At 34.9% G+C, this 20,596-nt stretch overlaps 1 protein-coding gene and 1 long non-coding RNA gene across 4 annotated transcripts in view; one reads left to right on the top strand and one right to left on the bottom strand.

Moving 5' to 3' along the window:
• epn3a (epsin 3a) overlaps positions 1–20,596 on the top strand; it is a 103,433-nt gene that overhangs the window by 21,438 nt on the left and 61,399 nt on the right. For 2 of the 3 annotated variants that reach the window (XM_056454153.1, XM_056454151.1), the window contains exon 1: positions 7,365–7,636. The exons of the other annotated variant lie outside the window; for it this stretch is intronic. The gene's annotated coding sequence lies outside the window, so the exon portion shown is untranslated. Of the gene's footprint in view, positions 1–7,364; positions 7,637–20,596 lie in introns of those variants that run through there. 3 annotated transcript variants of the gene reach the window in all.
• Positions 11,436–13,485, bottom strand: LOC130221608 (uncharacterized). The gene is made up of 4 exons (XR_008836302.1): positions 13,388–13,485; positions 12,695–12,754; positions 11,741–11,882; positions 11,436–11,624 (listed from the first exon to the last, which is right to left on the bottom strand). It is a non-coding gene; the product is annotated as an uncharacterized LOC130221608 (long non-coding RNA).

Genomic DNA, 20,596 nt, shown 5'->3' with positions numbered 1-20,596 from the left:
TAAGAGGAGTTTGCTCTATAATAGAGCTCGGGAATCTACATCACAGCAAGTTATGGTCGGCCATGTTTGTGGACAAACACAGTAGAGCTCAATGTAAACCAATGAAAATTACACAGAAAAAATGACCGTTTAATAGTAATCTTTTGAAAAAAACATTTTACAAAAACTCTAAATAAAATGGACTCACGTGTATACCTTCATAAACGCTCTTTGTGTGTCTGAGAGGCTGATGATAGGCATTCCATAACATTCTGTCTCCAGCGATGAATTGTAACTCAAGAAGCTGAGCACAGGGGGTGAATCTGGAGTGGATCAAATAAATGAACGAGTTTGTCTGTAACTAGTAGGGTATCAAAGAGCTGCCGCAAGAAAACATCTCCATAAATGATTTAATTACCTAGTACAAGCGCTTACAGTTGCTTATTGCGCTTATTGCGCTTATATACAAGCGCTTATTGCTGTTGAGTGTATATATATGAACAAAAAATCTATAGACATAAATGGGAATCAGACTCCCTTGTCCTAAACACCCAGAATGCATTGTGCTGTTACGATACATTCCCATTCTCTATTGCTTATAACAGCTGCGTTAACCCATACATTACCAAATGAAGTAGAGATGCACCAATCGACTGTCCAAGGACCAGAAAACTTTTTTCCACATCCTCAGCTTGACCGGAGACTAGCATGCAGTGTTGTCATAGTGACACACGCAGACACACACAGCTTCCACTGTATGAAAGTGTCACTATGTTATTAATACGACCTGTTAAATGGCTTAAAATGTAATTTCAGCCATGTTAAATGTTTATTTAATTATTTTACTCTTCTTTCATTTTTGTCTTTAAAATGTTTGCTGCGTGATTAAAAAAAATCTGGTTGACAATTCCAGTAGTATCAGGATGCAATCTTTATGATGCAAGCTGAGATTGCATCTTTCAGACACAATACACTCAATGGAGCTAGTGACGTCACTGTGAGGGGTGGGGTTAGGGGTGGGGTTTGGTGAGCCCATTAAAAAGAATTGCATGCAGCTTAGATTACAGCCAGACCCCTCTCAACAATTCTGGTAGACAGTCTTAATTGTTTAAAAAGGAGAAAGTTGTCAGCAAATGCAACAAGATCAAACTAAATTTAAAAAAGTATCTATAAAACAGTAATAAAAAGCTATTCATATAAAATATTGTTATATTTAAGTTAGTAATAGGCTTACATTATTGAAATTGGAAAATTATGTTTTTTTAGTGTTGTTATTGCAGTTTGTGGGAACTGATGTGACATTTGTATTATGATTTGTTTATTATTGTTGTTATTTTATTATTAATATTATTAATAATGTTTTGAAGTTTTTTACACTTTATATGTAGAATTGACAGTCTTAAGGATGGCTTGTGCTGTGTGCTTTTCTTTTTTTTTTGCAAATTCTGTACTATGAAACTGGTCTTAAATTTCATTCTCTGTGGTAATAAAAAGTCTTAAATATAACCCTAAGCAACCTGCAGATACCTTGTGCTAGTGACTATTTGACAATGCGTGCAAATGCGATCTAACAATCTGAAAGCAGCCCGACTGACAAAAATAACAGTGTTCTTGCGATCAAAATGAATTTAGATTTAAAATAAAACAACCACTATAAATCTCATAATTTAAAATATAGATTTTTTTGTGTGCGACGTGGTGGCACAGTGGGTAGCGCTGTCGCGTAACAGCAAGAAGGTCACTGGTTGCTCCGGTTTCCCCCACAAGTCCAAAGACATGCGCCATAGGTGAATTGGGTAAGCTAAACTGTCCGTAGTGTATGTGTGTGAATGAGAGTGTATGGGTGTTTTCCAGTGATGGGTTGTCACTGGAAGGGCATCTGCTGCGTAAAACATGTGCTGGATAAATTGGTAGTTCATTCCGCTGTGGTGACCCCAGAGTAATCAAGGAAAAGAAAATGAATGAATGAAATTACATTTTTGAGAATGGATAGAGTATTGTCAAACAAAATAACTCTATACTACACCCCTATTTGATATCTCTGAAAATCATTTCTAATATTGTCAATGTTTGCATATGAATGAAATATGTTCACTTGCCACTATCATGTGATCTGACTGGTACTATAACTGCTCATTAACATTTGCCATTTCTGAAAAGCAAATCGTTACAGCCAAATATAAGCTTTATATAAGCATGTTTTGTCTCTATATGTTAAGATTTGTGACCAGTAGCTGTGTGTTTTATGTGGGATAATGTACATCCAGCTGGTTGTTTTTATTTATACAACAGCTGCTGTTTGGCTTTATTCTGCGAGAACAACTTGCTGGATGTACAATATCCCTACTTATACTTTAACACCTAAACAAGTGTCTATTTTAAGGGATAGTAGTGACTTTAGGCAACTTTATTTGAACAATAACACATAATAATCAATAATCATTTGTGCCTCTAATTATTTCTTTTTAAAAGACATTTAAATTATGTGGCGTTAAATTATGTTGTGGAAAGTGTTAAGCTTTAGAATTAAACTCTGTCTTCACAGTAGAGTCTTGAGAAGCAGAAGTGCTTTGATTTCCTCTCTCTCAGCTGTTCACAGTGTCCTTGTTTATTCACCAGAAGAAGGAGAGTATCAGTTTGTCTAGAGCGGATCTGGTCTTTCCAGAAACTCTTGCTTAGCCAAAACACTTGTCACAAGGAAGCCCTCAAAAGGAATTCTCTTCAATAGTCTTTTTTCCTGCTCACAATTCATAACCAAGAGCATGTATGATAGACTTTAGATTTGCTTTGTTAGTCCCACTGAACAAAACACATATTTCCTGGGTTATAAGGTGACATTCCATTCATTTCTATAGTTTTTATACAGTTTTAAACACTAATCAAACAGTTTCCCACCTATACATATTTATTTAACAACAAAATATTTGTTATATTTTACATATATTTTACAGAACACACACACACGCACACACACACACACACACACACACACACACACACACACACACACACACACACACACACACACACACACACACATATATATATCAGAATTATAGTCAGAATTAATAGCCCCCCTTTTCTTTTTTAAGTATTTCCCAAATGATGTTTAACAGAGCAAGGAAATTTTCACAGTATGTCTGATAATATTTTTTCTTCTGGAGAAAGTCTTATTTGTTTGATTTCGGCTAGAATAAAAGTTGTTTTTAATTTTTTGAAGAACCATTTTAAGGTCGAAATGATTAGAATTATTATTCTGACTTTAACTGTATAAATACATATGTATATATATATATATATATATATATATATATATATATATATATATATATATATATATATATATATATATATATATATTCAATTCAATTCAATTCACCTTTATTTGTATAGCGCTTATACAATGTAGATTGTGTCAAAGCAGCTTCACATAAAAGGTCACAGTAAATAGGAACAGTGTAGTTCAGTTTGTAGTGTTTAAGTTCAGTTCAGTTTAGCTCAGTTCAGTGTGGTTTAATAATCACTACTGAGAGTCCAAATACTGAAGAGCAAATCCAACGATGTGCAGCTCTACAGATCCCGAGCCCTGGCTGCCTGTTAAGTTTCGTATTGAATTTAAAATATTGCTTCTTACATATAAAGCTTTAAATATATATATATTTATTTATTTGTTTATTTATTTATACATAATCTGAAATAAGTAAGCTTTCCATGGATGTTTGTTTTCTTAGTATTGGAAAATAATTGGCCAAGAAAATCTGTAATCTGATGGGTCAAAACAATCAAAATATTTTACAACTATACATATTACGCTGTTCATTTCCACATTCAAGTCCACATTAAAATCAAAAGTTTTGATATTTTTACAGTAGGACTAAAAGTCCTCATAACATGATCTTTACTTCTAATATATTCTAATGATTTTTGACCTATGTTTTTCTAATTATTGCCAAAACTTTATTCTTGCAAGTTTAACCCAGGCACTGACTTTGTTCATATTTTACTTTTAAAATTGTATTTTAAGGCTGCACGGTGGTGCAGTGGGTAGCACGTTCGACTCACAGCAGGAAGGTCGCTGGTTCGAGCCCCTTTTATTTTGAATCAGTGCACCATTTTTAGAGTGTATATATACAGACACACACACACACACACGCACACGCACGCACACGCACACGCACACACACACACACACACAAATACACACATGCATGCACAAAATGAAAAGGAAAAAGAAAAAAACAATGGCATTACATATTTACAGTTGTTACTTACCCAAAGTTTTTTTTTTTTAGATATTTGAATGATAATGGTAATTTAGTTTATTGCAGTTTGTTGTCACTTTGCTGAATTTGTTTTGTTACTTTTGTGCTATTGAAGGTGTCCATAAAGACAAAAGAAAGAAAAAAAGACACTTATTAGTCAGTGGTGACGTTCAACCACATATTACTCTCTCCAGAAATATTGCATAAATCATGAGAATAAACGTTTGGCGAAGTGGAAAGTGAGAAGAATTATGAGTAATTTAACACTGCTCATCTCTACAACCTGTATATTAGCAGCTACTCTCTCATTTCCATTAGACAATTTCATAACCTAGTCATAATCTGGTGGCCTTTATCTGTAGTACTTTTACCATGCTTTTGTTTTGAGGATTATTATGTATTAGAGAAACTATTCTCTAACAAAAAACTATCTTTGGACTTTTGAATGTAATATATTTAAATGTTTTTGAAATAAGTCTCTCACCATCATACAAAGGTTTATAAATCAAAGATGCATATATTTGATGACAAAATCCTGATGTAACATTTTTTTATTGATCACCTAACATGTAGATATTCACAGGAATTAATTTGACTCATGTGATAGTTTTTGATTTGTACAAAAATCATCAGATTATGTAAAGTAATAATTTTGGTAATATTACCTGATTATTTTTTGTCCCGTAATTTGTCATGTGCAGGAGTTGTTAAAACTGACAAAAAGAAAAAAAATCTTCAAAAATGATTTTTACTTTATCGTTAAACAGGAATGTGGAACAAAAAAACTAACCCAAAATAAAACATAATCCTGACAAATATGATTTACTCCTTTATTGTTTTTTTTTTAATCTTACCAAATCCATATTATGGATTGTATCAAAGTCCCTTTAAGGCAAGTTATTTCACTCGGCAGCCATCTTTGAAACGCCTCTCGGGCAGTTTGCTCGGGCATTCTGTCTGAATGGGGAAACATCAAATTCTCTAAAATTGTTTGCAAGCTTACGATTCCATTTCATATAACAAATAACCAATCGAATTAAACAACAATTGTCTCTTTAGTATCATTTCTAAATGTTCGTATCACACAAAATCTGCAGAAACTCACGTCTTATCCGAGCCCCTCCCCCAGAGAATCGTCATTTTATAGCAATCACTGATTGGCTACCGTACTAGAAGGTGGGCTGATTGGCTCCTGTACTAGAAGGCGTGGCTTCATTTGCCGTATTGCCGAATTTTCCCAAATCAAAAGTATACGAGCGACATGTCTTGTGTATTCTAGAGTCTTTGATTATATGGAACAGAATTTGTCTTATATAATGCAATATTTAATAATATTGAATTCCTTGCACATAGGAATTCACATTGTAAACTCTTCTGTCGCCGATCCATCCTACAGTGTAAACACAGCACCGACAGAACGCTACCCCAGAAAGACATGCAGTGTAAAAACATCTGTGACATGACTACTTTGAAAATCATGCAATCTGAACTCGGCATTAGTCTCTATTTCAGAGGTCGCCACAGCGGGATAAACCACCAACTATTCCAGCATATGTTTTACGCAACGGATGCCCTTCCTGTTGCTTTATTTATTCATTAATTTTTTTTTTCTGGCTTAGTCCCTTTATTAATCAGGGGTCGCCACAGCGGAATGAACTGACAATTTGTCCAGCATATGTTTTACGCAGCGGATGCCCTTATAGCCACAACCTTGTATTGGGAAACACCCAGAAACACTCATTCACACACACACACTACGGACAATTTACTTTATTCAATTCACATATACTGCATGTGTAACCCCGCAAGTCCTACGCCACCCAACCCGCTTCGAGCTGGTATCAAACCAGCGACCTTCCGCATTGGAGTCAGTTGCTCTACCAAGGAGGCTAAAGACCATGGCCTCTAGCGTTTGTTGCTAGAGCACCTTTAGAGATCAGGGGAGTAAGGTTTATCTGCACAGCACTTACCTAGCTGGCCTCCGTTACACATGTCTTTGGACTGTGGGGGAAACCGTAGCACGTGGAGGAAACCCACACAAACACAGGGAAAACATGCAAGCTCCACACAGAAATGCCAACTGACACAGCCGGGACTCGAACCAGCGAACCATTAGAGTTGGAGTTAATTTACCTACCCTTAGACCATAAAGATGTATTCTTTTTCTTCACTAGAAAATTAGGGCAGCACAGTGGCGCAGTGGGTAGTGCTTTCGCTTCACAGCAAGAAGATCGCTGGCTCGAGCCTCGGCTGGGTCAGTTTTCATTTCTGTGTGGAGTTTGCATGTGTTCGCGTGGGTTTCCTCCTTGTGCTCCAGTTAAGTAATAAAGGGACTAAGCCAAAAAGAAAATAAATGAATAAATAAAGCAACAGGAAACTTATGTTAGAAAGGCATCTGCTGCGTAAAACATATGCTGGAATAGTTGGTGGTTCATCCCGCTGTGGCGACCTCTGAAATAGAGACTAAGCCAAAGAAAATGAATGAATGACTAGAAAATTAAAGAAGATTTTTCATTGAATCTGTCTTTTTTGGTGACTTGTATAATTAATCTTGTATAATCCCGTTTTTGAGATTAAAAATAAACCAGTCCAAATCAGTCCCAGTGGACCCTGATTATACACTGAGGTCATATGGAGCAACATAATCAGTTTGTGCAATAAACATTAGGCCATAACCTAAGTTTTCTGTTGCTATATTAATTGATAATTGTTTACAAAAAGAATAACAATGTCTTTCAGCTTAATTAACATTGTTAAATTTGATTTCACCTTGACTTTAATATCAAAAACAGGATACCTTTGACTTGCATTATGTGAATCACAAATGACTATAGGTTAAGCTAAATTCTTCTTTAGTGTTCCACTGAAGATTAGCAAAACACCTCTTCAGTGGCCTGAGTGTGACTAAATTAACAGTAAATATTCATTTTTGGAACAGGCCATTTTGGGGCGAACTGTTTGCTTTAAGAGCACATTTCTATACAGAGACAATTGATAAATCGGGGCATTCAGGGTTAGGAATTTGTTTTCTCAATGTGTCCTGCCAGTGACAGGCTCGTATGTCTCTTTACGGTGCATAAAGGGTTAAACCAGGCGGTGAATGTGCAGCTCGATTCTCCTCCCTCCATCAGCCTCTTCTCTCGCTCCACTTACTGGCCTTTAACAAGGGTTCTGTTGCGGGACTCTTTTCGGAATATGTACCAATAACCCCCAACCGGATAGGCCTGCTCAAAGCGAAACAACAGAAACACACTGGCCAAACTTTGAGGTGAACGTCCGGTGTTTTTGAAGCAGGATTTTAAAACTATCCACACGGAAAACATGCGGAGATGTCGAGAGGAGTACAATTGCCGATAGGATCCCAAAGTTGGGACTTTTATGTCAGGGAATGAGAGGTAAGGACACAAAGGACTTTGGTTCTCGAGGGTCAGTGTAAAATTTCCGAATGTTATTCTCTTATTCAGCTGAGTCACGCAAGCAAATCTCGCCTTTTCAGTATTCAGCTATCGTGCCGCAATACCGCATTATGAAGACACGCAGAAGACGTTAAAGGGCTTTTTATTCTTGTTTGTTGTATTCTTCCGCTATTTCGAAAGACATATATGAATGATTTTTATGGGGCTCACCTGCCATTTCAGTGCATTAAAATCTGCATTGAAATCTGCAGTTTGAGAGGGGTGTGAATTGCGGGAGAGCTGGTTCTCCACCCGGACTGACTGAAAGTTGTTTTGTGGTTGTGAAATAGACTGCTAAATAAACTTGTTTTAGTGAAAACACAGGATTTAGCTTATTAGCCCAGTTTTTTTTCAGATTATTCTGAAATCTAACGTCAATTTTGGATGCGTTAATTTACATTTAGGCAAAATTTAGTCTATTATTATTAATTCCACATTACAACTTTTAATGTGGAAATTATCTAGTTTATTTAGCGAAGCAGGCCTTTTCTTCAGCAGATTATTTCTCTGTATTGTACCATCTGAACGTAAATGTATTGTCTTATCTGAAATAAAATTATGAGACATTTAATGCCAAATTTTTGTACAAATAAATTATCACTTTTTAGTAAACACATTTTCACTCTACAAAACTATAATCAATTATAAGACTTATTGAACAACAACAGAAATAACAATAAATAAATAAATTAAAAAAGCGTAGCAATATTGAGTTATTTGCTTGTCATGACAGAATCTACTTCCTGAATTCTGATTACTGTAGGTCACTGTGACAAGCTATTTCCAATTTATTTATTTTAAAGACTCTTATATATATATTTTCACTGAGATGCTCCCAGATGAACAGTTTTGGTGGAAACAGGAGAGCTGAGGTGCACATTTAATTCTGCAGTGAGTTGGGCAGCTCTGGTTTTATGTCTTTTGGATACAATCTGGGTTAGCACTCGAACATCCCTTACAGACAGCTTTGTTTTGAATGCACAGTTACTCTTGTTGGATGTGGTTCATCATTCTTGGTGGTATAAGGACATTACCCTGGATACCTTGGCTCTTGAAACATCACAAAGACTTGCTGTCTTGGTCAGAGATGCGCCAGTGAGATGCACACCAACAATTTGTCCTCTTTTGAACTCTTAAATGTCACCCATAATTGTTGTGTGCATTGCAATATTTTAAGCACAACTGTGCTATTATTTGCTAATTAAACCTTCAAATGCTGCTCTAACTAGTGGAATGTGCAAGTGCAATCAATGACGGTTGGCCACCAGGCTGATCAAATTTAGCCTCCAACACTAGTGTTTCAGTTTCATTGCCAGTGTTTCAGTTTCATTGTCCAACCCATGCATGTATATACAGTGGGGGAAATAAGTATTCAACACGTCACAATTTTTCTCAGAAAACATATTTCTAAAAGTTCTGTTGACTTGAAATTTTCACTAGTTTCACAAATTTTTATCTTGATAACAAGTAAATAAATACATATAGGGAAAGAAAACACATCTAATTAGTTTACAAATTAAGTTATGTGTATAAAATGCAAATAAAATGAAACGACACAGGAAAAAGTTGAATACATGAAGAAAGGGAGGTGTAGAAAGGCAGTGAAAGCCCAGACAGCAGCTGAAATCTCTCAGTAGTTCTTCAGCAACCCTTTGCTTTTCATCATTGTACATTTATATTAGCTCCTTTAGCCCAACATCTACATTAGGAGGATGATGAAGGCGAAACCAGGGTGGACATTTCAGCAAGACAATGTTCCAATACACAGCCAAGGAAACTCGCAAATAGTTTCAGAATAAGAAAATCAAGCTCTAGAATGGCCCGGCCAATAACCAATAATACAAAATAAAGATCAGGTTGGATAGACGAAACTCACAGAACAATTTTTACATTCTGTTTAAGTCTGTGAAAAAATCTCACCTGAGCAACGCATGTGACTTTATTCTCCATATGAGTGTCGTCTTTAAGCTGCCATGACCAAAAAAGCCTAAACTTAGTAAAATAGTCAAAACCTTTCCATTATTTCCTTGGCTATTAAATTCATGAGCTGTTGACATGGAATTGAACCAGATTTTGGTAAAAACCCAAACAATACAAACACAAAAGTATAACAAAACCAAAAAAAAAAAAAAATGAAAAAAAGTGTTGTATGTAATAACAATGGAATGGCAAAAGGAGAAAGTGCTGAACTGCTGAAATGTATTTAATACTTTATATAAAAGTCTTTTTGGTGATGGCAGCTTAAAGATATATGGACAGATGGAGAATGAATGTTCTTTGGTTGTTATCAGAATCTGTAGAAAGTTTTAAGTCAGTAGCACCTTTAGAAATATGTTCTCTGAGAAAAGTGGTGTTGTGTTGAATACTTATTTCCCCCACTTTATATGTGTGTATGTGTATACACACATTACAGATTTATGTGGAAAAGCATTGTGCATAGCAGCAGCACTTGTTTTTCAAAATTCTGGCCTCTTTGCGCAGCACTCTGGGATCCAACAGCCACGCAGCAGAAATGTGTTGTTAAGCAAAGGCTGTTATTGATTATCGTCTAAACCCGAGTGTGTCGTCACATCAAGGTCATGGTCTGTCCACCATCAGATCAGTTCCTCTGCTGTTTGCTTTTTGCTTTTAATGTGTGTGCAGGTCCCTTTATTTCAAGGTGTGGTGTTGTTGATATAAATTTCTTAATTTGTTTGAGAAGGTAGTATGGCTTTGTCTTTAAATACAGTGTACAGAGTGCATTCCAATATGGTGCATATACAGTTGAAGGCAAAATTATTAGCCCTAATGTGAATGTGAATGCATTTTTAATTATTAATATTATCATTATTATTATTGAAACAATAGTTTTAATAGCTAATTTCTTTTGTTTTTGCCATGATGACAGTACATAATATTTTATTTGCAAAATTTATTTGCTCGTATTCAGCTTAAAGTGCAATTTAATTGCTTAACTAGATCAATTAGGTTAACTAGACAAGTTGAGCTAATTAGGCAAGTCATTGGACAACAGTGTTTTTTAATAATAATTTCTTAAGGGGGCTAATAATATTGATCTTATACAGTTGAAGTCAGAATAGCTGCCCTGTTTATTTTTTCCCTAATTTTTGTTTAACAGAGAGATTTTTTTCAACACATTTCTTAACATAATTTTAATGACTCATTTCTAATAACTGTTTTATTTTATTTTTGCCCTGATGACAGTAAGTAATATTTGACTAGATATTTTTCAAAACATTTCTATACAGCTTAAAGTGCCATTTGAAGGTTTAACTGGATTAATAAGGTCAACTACTCACTTAAAAAAGTTGGGTTAATAATAACCCAACAGGTAACCCATAGATGGGTCAATTTGGCACCGACCTTCTGTTGGGTTATTGTAACCCAATCCATTGGGTTAATAAGGTTAACCCAACAATTTGGGTTATAAAATAACTAATTTGTTGGGTTATTTTGCCAAAAAGTGGCTTAACCCCTAAATAATAATAAATTATTATTTTATTATTATTATTAATTATTATTATTATAGTAGTAGTCATCTTTATATGTAAATAAAAAAATACACCGCTTTTATTACATTGGCAAAGCTTTATTTAAATCCATGAATTTAGTGCCACATCTTTCACAATAACAAACGCCTGAGAGCAGTTTAGTTCATCCCCAAGCAGCAGGACAAGAGGGTTCTGTCTCTGTTGCTCCTCCTCCTCTAAGTACTGAACGAAATACAAGTATACACACATGAATTAAATAATGTCCAACATTTATTGTCATAAATAATGCACCTAGAAGTCGCAAATCAACAAATTCTTGTTTTGCCTCCTGGTATGAGGGCCGAACCATCTTGCTGCACAATCTGTATGGCAGTGAAGAAATGATAGCTGGCTGAGTTGTTAAAGCGACACCTCCAAAGTGGGATCTCCAAGGCTGTCTTTATATCAAACAGAAAAAAAAAACACAATTAAACTCAAAACAAGACCCTCATATCAAAAGGTGAAATGCTTCAAGCTGGGATTAAAACAGAGCTGTTATGCAGGATTTTCTCACCAGATGAAATGTTTGCTTGAACTGGTAGATCCAAGGCTCTCTTCTCTTTTTTTGCAATATGAGAGGATCCGCAGTGATGCATCTGCCCAAACTTCAAAAAGTTTCTTTGGTGTGTGGGTATAAAATACCTGTCCTGAGCAATCTAAAAATAAATAAAGAAAAACACCACTTAAATCCATGCCATACAAACAGTACACTGGATTTATTAAAGGGATATTTTACACAAAAATGGAAATTCTGTCATCAGTAGCTCACCCTCCCCTTGTTCTAAATCTCTCCTCAGATGAACACAAAACATGATATTTTGAACAATATAGGTAACAATCTTGGTCCACAGTGAAATTCCATAGCATTTTTTCTTCTGTTGAAGTCAGTCGGGAGTGGACTATTAAGTTTTTCATTTGCTTTGTCCTTTAAAGTTATAATTTGTGGTCAGCAGAAATAAATAAAAAATAAATAAAAATCAATCAACAACTTGAGGGTGAGTAAATGATAAATACACCCAAAAATCAGGGAAACACCCATACACTACGGCCAATTCAGTTTTCAAATTTACCTATACTGCATGCATTTGGACTGTGAGGGACATGCAAACTTCACACAGCAATGCCAATTGACCCAGCTCCAGGACATGATGGATTCGCCTCTGCTGCTGAATGAGGGTGTTTCACCGATTTTTGGGTGTATTCATCATTTACTCACCCTCAAGTAGTTGATTTTTTTATTTTTTCTTCTGCTGACCACAGATGATAACTTAAAGGACAAAGCAAATCCAAAACTTGATTGTCCCCACTGACTTTAACAGAGGAAAAAATGCTATGGAATGTCACACCAAGAATGGTTTAGTTACCTACTCCTCCATATACCAAATGATGTTCGCTCCAACCTTAAAACAGAAATTTTAAATTTGCAAATGTATGCCGGACCAAATAACAACAAAAATCATGTATTTACCCAGTTTAGCAATGGAGAAAAGATAACTGGAAGGCTGGAAGTGGTCATCTCCAGGGGTACCTTAAACAGATAAAGAGGAAAAAAACTATAAAAATGCGCACTTTTAGCTGCAGAATTAGTCTTTTATGTGAGTTCTTAAGGTGCATCACATTCGCAAATTTGGTGGGCAAATAAGGTCCATTTTACATGGTCAATTGTGCACTGATGTTCATCAGTGTGCTTAATTTTCATGCTCAGAAACTTGCAAAAGAGTCAAACTCTTGATCACAGATTTCTACTGAAATACTGTAGCAGTCATAACGCAATAGTTAATATAAATAGGTTAATGTCTGTAATATCTCAATTTGGTCAAATGTTCCAGGAGTGGAGTTCTGAAATTTCTGAACTGTGCTTAGACTCTAAATCAGTCATCTGTAATTACCTGTGGCCTCATGCCTGATACAGTCTTATACTAAATTCACACTGAAATAAGGCACAGAAACGCTTTTGAAAGAGACATTTGAGTCTTTACATACTACTGGTGCTGTTCAGAGAAGTATAAATCCACAGAAGAATTACAAATGTATAATTTGATTTTAAGACATATGGTGATGTAAAGACACCTTTACAACATATGATCCTGCTTAAGTGTGTGTATCGGTGCATTTTTACATCATGTTCATATTACAAAATACAGAGCTGTTGCTTTCTCACCTTTCTCAACAAGATTATCAAGGAGGATTAAAGCTCGCTCTGTCCAGAGCAACCTACAATGAACAAACAAACAAAAAATAAAATTAACCACAAATTAACATGAGCTGACAGACAACATTCATCAGTTGAGTGGTCACAGCATCACCTCAATTGAAAACTGGGCAAGGACAGTGTATGTTTAAGGGCTTTGTATTATTGTTTATTAGCATATATTACTACTAATATTATACAAAGCTAGCAGATGTTACAATTCTTATATGTATATTTTTTAAGCTTATATTTAATTGCTGTATGACATATATAACCGATTAAACATTAATATTAGCATCTAACATTATCAGGGTTGTGGTTTCATCCCTGTATGTTAGTATAAGATGTAGGGAAAATGCAATTTTCAGGGCCTTCAATATAGTACACACAAACAGTAATAATACCATTTACCTTTCAATAGTTAATAATCAAGTACCTTAAAATGGATAATGAATCCTCTTCTGATAAAAGATGATGTAGTAAGCTTCTGCTCTGCTCGTCCAGGATAACTCTCACGTTGCGATCCATTCAGCGCCCTCTAGCGGCGAATAATAACCAATAATAATATAATGCTCAGATTCCGTACTTCTTGGGAAAACTAGCAACTTTCTGAACAAAATGTAGCACATAAATGTGTCTATATTAGTATTTAATTGTTACAATATAGTTTCCTAGCGAAAGGACAGTGTTTTTAGACAACATAACATACCTTTAACAAGACTGGACGCGACTCCGGTTTGATGTCTCTGCTGGGTCCTAAAGACGAGAATTACTGCGGAATATCTCAAATACCTGTATCACTTCCTCCAAAACAACTGTAGAGATGAACACGGAGGAAGAGAAAGCGTTTTTATCCGCATGTAGATCGGCTATGAAGCGCGCACGCTTGTATCATCAATAATTAAGAGTCCAGGTGAAACAGATATAAAAAACACGACACGAGGAGGCAATTTGATTAAAAAAAATAACAATATTACTGCATTAGAGCTTGCATAAACTTTATAACGCAAGAGCAGCATCACGTACGCATATTAATACAGCGGTTCTGTGTCAGATCAATCAGTTGACTGTTGAAATTTCAAAATTGTAACCCAACTGGTTGAGTTATTAAATAAATAACCCAATAAAAGGTTTAAAATAACCCAACAAAGCACCAAATATTTTTAACTCAACCATTGGGTTAAATAAATAACCCAACGTTTTTTAGAGTGTAGGCAAGTTAGGGTAATTAGGCAAGTTATTGTATAACGATAGTTTTTTCTATAGACTGTTACATCTGTTGAAAAAATATAAAGTTGGCTAATAATATTGACCTTAAAAAAATTAAAACTGCTTTTATTCTAGCCGAAATAAAACAAATAAGACTTTCTCCAGAAAAAAAATAATATTATCAGACAAACTGTGAAAATTTCCTTCTTCTGTGAAACATCATTTGGGAATTTTTTTTAATTAATGGAAAAGTAACATTTTCATACGATTTTCTATTAATTAAAAAAATAAATATATTGATTATTTCAGGGGTCAACTAATGACCATTCATTTGGATCTTTTCATGTCTGGGAAAACATTTGGAATTAAACGGGTTAAGAATTAATGACATTTATGATTGCTAAGTGTACACAAAAGGCTGGCTACCTACAAACAAGGATAGCCAGGGCCATCCATTAGCTAACAACAAAGTTGACTTGCTCTTTTATTGACAACAAAGCCGGTTTTAGCCAGCAGACTTGAATATTCATCACAAATTAGATTGCTTCCATTTGTATTCTTTTAGGTTTTTGGCATATCAGTAACTGACAATTCATAGGAAGGCAGCTTTAACATTCAAGCACAACAAAAAAAATGGAAACCTGGTGTAATTGATGCACTCAGATATTCTTCCCCATGTATATGCAGAAAATATAGTATATGCCTTCTTTTTGTTTCTTATTGAACATATTGAAGCGGTAGTTTAATTTTTTATAAAAATACACACACACACACACACAAATCTTAATATGCATACGAGGAAAATCTATTAAGTGAGACCATTTGAATCAAATTTTATTAAAATGATCATATTTACACCACCATCTAACGTGTAAGCCATGTAGATGTGTTTGTACAACATAATGCAGGTGGTATAAAATTAACTATAATCAAATGACCCTTGAATATTTTAAAACAATAGCGCTTTAATAAAAATAAAGCATCTACAGACATATGTCTCAACGTTTACATCAGCCCCAGAAATAATCTGCATTTGCGTTACTCTGGACTCTGGCGCAAAATGTTTGAGACCCCTGGCTTAAACAGAATGCGTCATGTGACGTCCTGAGCTCTATACAGATTCCCAAAGTATGCTACATAGAAATAAAAGTAAGCAACATTTATTGTTTACTGGCATTTCTGATATTAAGCATCTTCCAGACATTAACTTTATTTGTTTATTTTTTACTTTATTTATTTATTTATTTATTTATTGTATACCTTAAATTTATACTTTATTTATACCTTAAACTTGTTATTTTGTTTATGACTACAGACTTTCTATTTTTGAGTCTAGACAGACAGCCTAAATCATCCTGAGTCATGTAACATAATGTAAGTATACGTGGACGTAACACTGATGCATTATGTAAATTTCAAGTTTTACTGGTTTTGAGCTATTTGTATCAATGAAGCTGCTTATCAGAGTTTTACTCCTCTGTTCAGAAGTGTGTCGTTCAGGCACACAATGAAATACAGCAAGCAGTATTTCAAAAGGGGATTGAAGTTCCCCAAATATGCTATTTTAAGAGTTGCTAATTTGGTTTTAGTGGTCTACTGTAGTATACATCATGTGTAGTATACATCATGTAAATAAAAAACAACAACTTCATTTTATCTTTATATTATTTTCCATATGACCTCATTTTGCAAATAGTCTCAAATGATTCTTTTGAAGATTCATACTTTTGAACCTCCTCCTTTTTGAGAGTCTACTTTGCTCGGATTGGTCAAATGACTCCATTCTGCTCTGATTGGATGAGTTGCGAAATGCAGTTAAGCTGTGGCTGATGTTTATGATTTATCATTAACACATTCACATAAATGAGTTAACTGTGTTTGGAATTAAAAGTAATGCAGTTTTGGAAATTCTTGCAATGTAAAAATAATTTCTTTTTTTCAAAATAATTTCTTACTAAGCACAGTTTATTATTATTCAGCTATTTGTGAATACAGTAATGTAAAAGGATTTTAAAGTTTAAGATTTTTTCAGGCTACTGCATAAATAAATAATATTTTCAATGTAACTGAATGTGTGTTTAATAAACTATTAAGATCATAAACATTTATAGAGACCTTATGTGATTGATTGCATACGGATGTGGATGATGTAACATTAGTAGCTCATTAGCAGTCGAAAACTTAGCATTTTTCTTTCTGCAGTTAATGCACTTTTGAAAGATGCAGATTGCTTGTGTTTCTGCTTTGTCTGGCATTGTCAGGCCAGTGTCCACTCAGGAAATACAACCATAATCTTGACAGTTTGGCTCTCTCCTCCATCGTCACTCTATTAAGCGCAAGCTTATGAGCTGTGTGCGCGCAAGTTTTGTGTTGTGTGTGCTTAGCGCAAGCAAGCTATGTAGGCTGTAAAGTGAAGCAGCTTTTCTTCCATTCCGTTCCCATGAAATATGTACAGACTGAATTATATGGGATCAAATTCCCAACTAAAGTATTGCAGTCGCAGATAGAAAAATAATGCGGGAAATTCAGGCGGGGATGCATTTGTTTCCAAAAGTTTCAAATAATATAAACACCTGTCCGTGATCACAGCGGTTTCATATGAATACTTGATACAGCAGTTCTGTCTGGTACTCGAATCTGATTGGCTGATAGCTGTACGATGTTCTGCAATATCAGAACTCGTATAGCCTCTTCACTCTTGTGTATTGCTCTGCCCACACGAGTGGCAAGCAGAGGACTACAGTTTGACAAATATTGCAGCTCTTGGACAACATAATGTGCTTTTGAGCCTTTTTTATGCAAGAATGTAGATTTTTTGTAGCAGAGTAAAGACAGTTGGCATTGTCCATCCACAAGATGGTGACAAACCACATTATAAGCCCTTAGAGAAAAAAAATTCAGCGTAAAACTACAAACTATAGCTGATCAAATCATTATAAATCTGGTAAGTGATATTCTGAATCGATCTCTCTCTTTTGTATGTTGTAGTGCTGTTTTTATACCATATATTTGTACTGTATTGAGTGTGAGATTGGACTCACATTTCAGATATGTATGTATTTTGTGTTGGCCACTCTTTGTATAACCCTGAGTAACTTTTTGGTTGGCCATCTGTGTTGTGCCATCATGATTTTGGCATTTTTCCTTATCGCAAACAGAACAGTAATCTGGCAGTGTTTGCGCTGCTTTAGCTTTTTCTGGGTTAATTATTGTGATATTCTGATTGCAACATATAAATACTGTTAAATCTCTGTAGACTGATGGCAGTTCATGCTGCTCAGCCTTATAATCTAAGAATATGAGCAAAATCACCTGTTTTGTCATCACTTTAGACATTACATTAGAGAATCTTTAAAATACTAGCTCTAAAGTGACATTTGTGAAGTAGCAATGGTTTCTGCTGTTCTGACATCAGCTGCAGATGTGAATGAATGGCAGAAGAAATTAGTTCCTTTTACAAAAGGATTTTGAAACTCTTCGTGTTTGATTTTTTTTTATACTCAATTATGCCATCAAACTGTTGTATAAATTTAATATCACACTTGTAGCAGTGCAATATGGCTGTATATCGTCACTTGTGGGACACTAAGGCAATGCACGCCTCCCACCAGTGCCGATATACAGTCACATCACACTGCTGCTCATGTGATATTGCTCATATATCCTGTAACTTCAGACACATAAAGTATGGCAGCTGTTGTCCTTAACAGCTGTACAGTTAAGTTTTGTGTCCAGGTGATGATACACCGGTCTTTTTGAGCAGTGTTGTGGCCCGTTTCCACTGAGTGGTACGTTACGGTACGGGTCGGTAGGCAACAAACTTTTTACCAAAAAAGTTTAAATGGAAGTTATTTTGTATAGATTTATACATGATGTACAGTGTAGTTACCACCGTGAAATTGAAACAGGTAGTATTATAAATCCTTTTTAATTTAAGTACATATTTTAGGCCGTAAGTCTTTAATTTTACTTGAGTACAAAAGTGTAGCCGGTATTTCAACTTTTACCAGAGTCATTTTAAACATGAGTATCTGTACTTCTGCCTGATTAAAGGATGTGTGTACATTTGCCACCTCTGATTGGGCGGAACAAGACCAACATTTCTCACATGGGATTGCCAACAGTATAGACGAATATCAAATATCGCAAATTAGAAAAGGTTGGTCAGTTAAATTATGCTACTATAGGTAACATTTATTTTGCAATAATTCTCCAGTACCAATAGCAGAACGGTTAACGTCAGAGCTTACTTTTGTCTTATAATTTAGCACCGGTAAACCAGTTTCGAGTTTCGGTACCCATCCCTACATTTATGTGCATATTTTACTTTTTTTCCCTATGAAGCAAAAGTAGTAGCAGCTGAAAAACAGAATAATTAAGTATTAAAATACTGTATAATATACTCTAATAGCAAAACCACATGGCAGTTATAAATTAAAGTAACATCTCTTTTTTCTTAGAGCCTTATCCAAATAAAATTATATTCATTTATTAACTGTTATGCTCTTTAAATTGAATTGGCTTCATATAAATTTACTGACCATTTAATTGGCTGAACAAACACCTAATTCTAACAAACTACTTTTAACCAAATCAGGATAGCAAATAAGTGCAACTAAAGTTGTAATCAAAATGCATAATCAACCTTACCTTTGGTAAAGGAATAATTCCTTCCTACTAGCAAATGAGAGCAAAAGACGCTTAATTTAATATTACACTTTTGCTTTGTACTGCCTCACTGAATACCAAAAGTGCTTCAAATATACATATGTGTTCAAAATATTTGAATGATCAGGTTTACATTGTGTCTGACAAAAAAGTATAAAATAAGCTGCCTCTTATTACTCTTCTCAGGATTTTTATTCATAGCAGAAATGCCTTCCAATCCCAAATAAGTAACCCTTCATGTTCATGTTCATGTGCTGTCATGAGCAATCTATTATAGATCAGTGGATTGTTTAAATGACTTCATTCTGCTTTGATCGGTCATATGGCAATACTTTGCTCTGATTGGACAGCTGAAAATAAAAATAATTTGGTATTGATAATTACTGCATATTTTTTAATAATCCACTTAGGAATATTAGGATTTTTTTAGTTTACCCACTTTATTTTTATTTACCAACATTACTAAATCAAATAGTTTTACAAAAATTTTAACAAATCTTTAACAAAAACATCTTGTCTCTTATGTCTTATAATAAAATAAACAAGTGTATAAAAAACTCTTAAACTTGATAAAATGATAAAGTGGAAAGGCATAAATGAAGAACAATTAAAGCAAACTTTAACGTGAATAAACATCTGTAAGATGTCAATAATAATGATACAGTAAACCTCAAACTTTGTAAACAAATCAAATAATGATAATATAATCTGAGCTTTCAAGTAAAAGAAGCAACCATCATTATTAAAATACGTATTGCAACATTACAAATTGTGAGCAAGAAAGACAAGTTGGATGACTGATATACCCCTATGCTAAAAACAAAATCTTTCAGATGGGGTGCTAGTGACGCCTCACACTTTTCATCTGCGAGTTTCGGGTTGCATCATCACCACCTCAGGTTAAAATAACACACATTAAAATGAGTGCTGTGGTCAGCAGCAGTAAGAACATTGTAAATACGAAGGATGTATCAGGTCGCCAGGTGGCTTTAATCTTTTCTACATCCTTCGTATTTACAATGTCCTTACTGCTGCTGACCACAGCACTCGTTTTAATGTGTGTTATTTTGACCTGAGGTGGTGATGATGCAACCCAAAACTCGCAGATGAAAAGTGTGAGGCGTGTGGTTTCCTTCACCATTTTTAATGCCCTCCCTTGCCGTCTGTCGTAACTAGGTGACTATCAACTGTTTTCTCAGAGAATAACAAACGGTCAAATCATTGCTAAAGTTCAGAAATAAGTTTTATTTATTGAAGAAAAAAGCACTGCAGTGTTTGGGTGCTCTGTGTTTGGCTGAGGTA

Source organism: Danio aesculapii, chromosome 3, assembly GCF_903798145.1.
Source record: "Danio aesculapii chromosome 3, fDanAes4.1, whole genome shotgun sequence".
In the NCBI taxonomy this organism is placed as follows: Eukaryota; Metazoa; Chordata; class Actinopteri; order Cypriniformes; family Danionidae; genus Danio; species Danio aesculapii.
The sequence above is the reverse complement of the archived record's forward strand: the minus strand, read 5'-3'. Positions and strand labels throughout refer to the sequence as shown.